This window comes from Prionailurus viverrinus, chromosome C2 (assembly GCF_022837055.1).
Source record: "Prionailurus viverrinus isolate Anna chromosome C2, UM_Priviv_1.0, whole genome shotgun sequence".
Lineage (NCBI taxonomy): Eukaryota > Metazoa > Chordata > Mammalia > Carnivora > Felidae > Prionailurus > Prionailurus viverrinus.
In genome coordinates this window covers 49,655,743-49,662,642 of record NC_062569.1, presented here as the reverse complement: position 1 = coordinate 49,662,642, position 6,900 = coordinate 49,655,743, and positions in this window count along the sequence as shown.

Below are 6,900 nucleotides of genomic sequence, written 5' to 3'. Positions count from 1 at the left end.
TCTTTTTGCTCAGGATTGCTTTGGCTCTTGGGGGGTCTTTTGTGGATTTTAGGATTGTTTTATTCTAATTTGGTAAAAAATGTCTTTAGGATTTTGATAGGGATTATATTGAATCTGTAGATTGCTTTGAATAATATGGACATTTAAACAATATTAATCCTTCTAAACCATAAATATAGGATTTCTTTCCATTTATTTGTGTTTGCTTTAATTTATTTCATTAGTTTTTATAGATAAGAAAACTCAGGCTGAGAGAGGTTACCTTCTTTTTATTTTCTTCTCAAAGTTATAAGTTAATGAGTAGAAAAACCAGCGTTTACATCTTGGCCTTCAGACACTGTAGCCACTGTACATAGCTTTCTGTGGGAGCAGAAACGAGTACCTATCTTAGAGAAAGAGAGAAATTTAGATGGTACATCTAAACTAAATGTTGAGTTATCCAGGGACAAAAGAGGAGCAGAGAAAAAGTATATGTAAAATTATATATTGTCTGTACAAGAAAGTTAGAAACTCAGTATTTAGGGGGAATGCTTTCACGAATCCATGCCACTTTGCAATAAGCAAATTTACAATTCTCCTTTCTAATATTAGGATTATGGTTCATATATATATATGTATATATATATTTCTTTTATTTTAATATTTTTTAATACTTTACATCCAAATTAGTTAGCATATAGTGCAACAATGATTCCAGGAGTAGATTCCTTAATGCCCCTTACCCAACTAGCCCATCCCCCCTCCCACAACCCCTCCAGTAACCCTCTGTTCTCTATATTTAAGAGTCTCTTCTGTTTTGTCCCCCTCCCTGTTTTTATATTATTTTTGTTTCCCTTCCCTTAGGTTCATCTGTTTTGTCTTTTAAAGTCCTCATATGAGGGAAGTCATATGATATTTGTCTTTCTCTGACTGACTAATTTCCCTTAGCATAATACCCTCCAGTTCCATCCACGTAGTTGCAAATGGCAAGATTTCATTCTTTTGGATTGCCAAGTAATACTCCATTGTGTGTATGGGTGTGTGTGTGTGTGTGTGTGTGTGTGTGTGTCTTTATCCATTCATCCATCGAGTGACATTTGGTCTCTTTCCATACTTTGGCTATTGTTGATAGTGTTGCTATAAACATGGGGGTGCATGTGTTCCTTCGAAACAGCACACCTGTATCTCGTGGATAAATACCTAGTACTGCAATTGCTGGGTTGTAGGGTAGTTCTATTTTTAGTTTTTTGAGGAACCTCCTGACTGTTTTCCAGACTGGCTGCACCAGCTTGCATTGCCACCAACAATGCAAAAGAGATCCTATTTCTCCACATCCTAGCCAACATCTGTGGTTGCCTATGTTGTTAATGTTACCCATTCTGACAGGTGTGAGGTGGTATCTCATTGTGGTTTTGATTTGTATTTCCTTGATGATGAATGAAATTGAGCATTTTTTCATGTGTCAGTTGGCCATCTGGACGTCCTCTATGGAGAAGTGTCTATTCATGTCTTTTGCCCATTACTTCACTGGGTTATTTGTTTTTTGGATTTTGAGTTTGATAAGCTCTTTATAGATTTTGGATACTAACACTTTATCTGTTATGTCGTTTGCAAATATCTTCTCCCATTCTGTCGGTTGCCTTTTAGTTTTGCTGATTGTTTCCTTCGCTGTGCAGAAGCTTTGTATTTTGATGAGGTCCCAGTAGTTCATTTTTTTTGTTTGTTTGTTTGTTTCCCTTGCCTCTGGAGACGTGTTGAGTAAGAAGTTGCTGCGGGCAAGACCAAAGAGGTTTTTGCCTGCTTTCTCCTCGAGGATTTTGGTGGCTTCCTGTCTTACATTGAGGTCTTTCACCCATTTTGAGTTTATTTTTGTGTATGGTGTAAGAAAGTGGTCCAGCTTCATTCTTCTGCATGTCACTGTCCAGTTTTCCCAGCACCACTTGCTGAAGAGACTGTCTTTATTCTATTGGATATTCTTTCCCGCTTTGTCAAACATTAGTTGGCCATACGTTTGTGGGTCCATTTCTGGGCTCTCTATTCTGTTCCACTGATCTGAGTGTCTGTTCTTGTGCCAGTACCATACTGTCTTGATCATTACAGCTTTGTAGTATAGCCAAAGTCCGGGATTGTGATGCCTCCTACTTTGGTTTCTTTTTCAAGATTGCTTTGGCTATTCAGGGTCTTTTCTGGCTCCATACAAATTTTAGGATTATTTGTTCTAGCTCTGTGAGGAATGCTGGTGTTACTTTGATAGGGATTGCATTGAATATGTAGATTGCTTTGGGTAGTATTGACATTTTAACAACATTTGTTCTTACTATTCAGGAGCATGGAATCTTTTTCCATTTCTTTGTGTCTTCTTCAATTTCTTTCATAAGCTTTCTGTAGTTTTCAGTGTATAGATTTTTCACCACTTTGGTTAGATTTATTCCTAGGTATTTTATAGTTTTTGGTACAATTGTAAATGGGATGGATTCAATGATTTCTTTCTGTCACTTCATTGTTGGTGTATAGGAATGCAACCAATTTCTGTGCATTGATTTTGTATCCTGCAACTTTGCTGAATTCATGCATCAGTTCTAGCAGTTTTTGGGTGGAATCTTTTGGGTTTTCCATGTAGAGTGTCATTTCATCTGTGAAGAGTGAAAGCTTGAACTCCTCTTGGCCAATTTGGATGCCTTTTATTTCTTTGTGTTGTCTGATTGCAGAGACTAAGACTTCCAATCCTATGTTTACTAACAGTGGCGAGAGTGGACATCCCTGTCTTGTTCCTGACCTTAGGGGGAAAGCTCTCAGTTTTTCCCCATTGAGGACGATATTAGTGTTGGGTCGCTCGTATATGGCTTTAATGATCTCGAGGTATGCTCCTTCTAGCCCTACTTCCTTGAGGGTTTTTATCAAGAAAGGATGCTGTATTTTGTCAAATGCTTTCTCTGTATCTATTGAGAGGATCATATGATTCTTGTCCTTTCTTTTATTGATGTGATGAACCACGTTAATTGTTTTGTGGATATTGAACCAGCCCTGCATCCCAGGTATAAATCCCACTTGGTTGTGGTGAATAATTTTTTTAGTGTATTGTTGGATCCAGTTGGCTAATATCTTGTTGAGGATTTTGGCATCCATGTTCATCAGGGAAATTGGTCTATAGTTCTCCTTTTTAGTGGGGTCTCTGTCTGGTTTTGGAATCAGGGTAATGCTGGCTTCATAGAAAGAGTTTGGAAGTTTTCCTTCTATTTCTATTTTTTGGAACAGTTTCAAGAGAATAGGTGTTAACTCTTCCTTAAATGTTGGGTAGAATTCCCCTGGAAAGCCATCGGGCCCTGGGCTCTTGTTTTGTGGCAGGTTTTTGATTACTGATTCGATTTCCTTACTGGTGATGGGTCTGTTCAAATTTTCTATTTTTTCCTGTTTCAATTTTGGTAGTGTATGTATTTCTAGGAATTTGTCCATTTCTTCTAGATTGCCCATTTTACTGGCATATAATTGCCCATAATATTCTCTTATTATTGTTTTTATTTCTGCTGTGTTGGTTGTGATCTCTCCTCTTTCATTCTTGATTTTATTTATTTGTGTCCTCTCCTTTTTCTTTTTGATCAAACTGGCTAGGGGTTTATCAATTTTGTTCATTCTTTCAACGAATCAGCTTCTGGTTTCACTGATCTGTTCTACTGGTTTTTTTGGTTTTGATAGCATTAATTTCTGCTCTAATCTTTATTATTTCCTGTCTTCTGCTGTTATGGGGTTTTATTTGCTGTTCTTTTTCCAGCTCCTTAAGGTGCAAGGTTAGGTTGTGTATCTGAGACCTTTCTTCCTTCTTTAGGAAGGCCTGGATTGCTATACTTACCTCTTATGACCGCCTTTGCTGCATCCCCGTATTTCTGGGTTGTGGTGTTATCATTTTCATTGACTTCCATATACTTTTTAATTCCTCTCTAACTTTTGGTTACCCCATTCATTCTTTAATAGGACGTTCTTAGTCTCCAAGTATTTGTTACCTTTCCAAATTTTGTCTTAAAGTTGATTTTGAGTTTCATAGCGTGTGGTCTGAAAATATGCACAGTATGATCTTGATCTTTTTGTACTTACTTAGGGCTGACTTGTGTCCCAGTATATGGTCTATCCTGGAGAACGTTCCATGTGCCCTGGAGAAGAATGTATATTCTGCTGCTTTAGGATGAAATGTTCTGAATATATCTGTTAAGTCCATCTGGTCCAGGGTGTCATTCAAAGCCATTGTTTCCTTGTTGATTTTTTGATTAGATGATCTGTCCATTGCTGTGAGTGGGGTGTTGAAGTCTCCTACTATTATGGTATTACTATCAATGAGTTTCTTTATGTATGAGTTTCTATATATTTGGGTGCTCCCACATTTGGCGCATCAGTGTTTAGAATCGTTAGATCTTGGTGGATAGACCCCTTGATTATGATATAATGCCCTTCTGCATCTGTTGATACAGTCTTTATTTTCAAGTCTAGATTATCTGTTCTAAGTATGGCTACTCCGCCTTTCTTTTGTTGACCATTAGCATGATAGGTGGTTCTCCATCCCCTTATCTTCAATCTTTAGGTCTAAAGTGGGTCTCTTGTAAACAGCATATAGATGGATCTTGTTTTCTTAACCATTCTGTTACCGTATGTCTTTTAATTGGAGCATTGAGTTCATTGACATTTAGAGTGAGTACTGAAAGATATGAATTTATTGCCATTATGATGCTTGTAGAGTTGGAGTTTCTGGTGGTGTTCTCTGGTCCTTTCTAATCTTTGTTGCTTTTGGTGTATATATATATATTTTCATCTTTTCTCCCTTCAGAGAGTCCCCCTTAAAATTTCTTGCATGGCTGGTATAGTGATCACAAACTCCTTTAATTTTTGTTTGCCTGGGAAACTTTCTATCTCTCCTTCTATTTTGAATGACAGCTTTGCTGGATAAAGAATTCTTGGCTGCATATTTTTCTGATTCAGCACATTGAATATATCCTGCCACTCGTTTCTGGCCTGCCAAGGTTCTGTGGATCGGTCTGCTGGAAACCTCATCTGTCTTCCCTTGTAGCTTAGGGACTTTTTTTCCCTTGCTGCTTTCATGATTCTCTCCTTGTCTGAGTATTTTGTGAATTTGACTATGGTATGCTTTGTTGATGGTTGGTTTTTGTTGAATCTAATGGGGGTCCTCTGTGTTTCTTGGATTTTGGTCTGTGTCTTTCCCCAGGTTAGGAAAGTTTTCTGCTATGATTTGCTCACATAACCCTTCTACTCCTATTTCTGTCTCTTCCTCTTCTGGGACCCCTATGATTCTGATGTTGCTCCTTTTTAATGAGTCACTGATTTCTCTAATTCTTAAATCTTGCACTTTTTGCCTTAATCTCCCTCTTTTTTTCTGCTTCATTATTTTCTATAAGTATGTCCTCTATATCGCTGATTCTCTGTTCTGTCTCATCCATCCTTGCCGCTGCTGCATCCATCCCTGATTGCAGCTCAGCTATAGCATTTTTAATTTCATTTTGGCTATTTTTTACTTCTTTATCTCCGCAGAAAGGGATTCTAATCTATTTTAGACTCCTTGTTCTTATTATCATGATTTTAAATTCTGGTTCAGACATCTCACTTGCATCTGTGTTGGTTAAATCCCTGGCTGTCGTTTCTTCATGCTCTTTCTTTTGGGGTGAATTGCTTTGTTTTGTCATTTTGAAGGGAGAAAAGGAATTAATGAGGTAGAAAATTTTTAAATTAAAAGTTAAAAAAAATTGAAATTAAAAAATTAAAAACACACACACCAAAAAAAAAATCAAATAAATGATGCTAGATCCTAGGTGTGTTTTGGTCTGGGTGTTGAAAGTGGTTTGACAGATTAGAGAAAAAAGTGGGGGTGGGGGAAGGAAGTCATTTGAGAATTTGAAAAAAATGAATACACTGAAGTAGACTAAAATTAAATGATGGAAGTAAAGCAGAATTTTAAAAATTTACACAGAAGTAAAGAATATACTAGAAAAAAATTAAAGAAAAATATTTTTAATAAAAATTGAAGTAAAAATGAATTTTTTCTCTTTCTGTATTCAAGGAAAAAAAAAGAAATGAAAAAGAGAAAAAATAGAAAAGAAGGAAAAAAACGGGATCGTTTGAAAATTTGAAAAAGTGAATACATGAAGTGGACTAAAATGAAATGATGGAAGTAAAACGGAATTTGAAAAAATTTACACAAAAGTAAAAAATATAGGAAAAAAAATAAAGAAAAATATTTTAAATAAAATTTGAAAATAAAACTCATTTTTTTCTCTTTCTGTATTCAAAAAAAGAAGTGAAAAAGAGAAAAAAATAAAATTGAATAGATGGACCTGCTAACAGATAGAAATATGACTGAAATTACATCGTTTCCCCTGGAAGTCAGATTATGAAGCTCTTTATCGTCCGTAAACTAAGCAGGCAGTGAGACTTGTGTTCTTGAAGAGTAGGTTGGCCCTGTTGGGCGGGGCTTAGTATAACGGCTCTGTTCTCCACTAGATGGCACTGCTAACCTACTTGGGTAGATTGTTGTGGCACTCATAGGTGCGTATGCGCATGCGTGGAAGTGGTGAAAATGGCGTCATCCAGCTACCTAGTCTCTAGTATCGGAACTCTGTTCTCCCTGATCAGCAATCGCGCACCCTTCCGCCGCCTTCTGCTTTTGTCCACTCCCCACTTTTTCACTGTCCGTGACCAAGCCCCAGGTATTTCCTCTCTCCCGAGTTTTGTCTCAGATGCAACTGTTTTCCCTAGCCCCTTATTTCTAAAGGACTGTGGCTTTGGCCCATTCCGTTCCTCTGTGAGAGGGTCTCACCAAGCAATGGCCAAATATCGGCTTACCCAGGAATGTCTGCTGGACACTGCTGCTGCTGCCAGTGCCCTGAGACTGCAGCCAGGTGCCAGCTCGACCCAGAAAAAGTT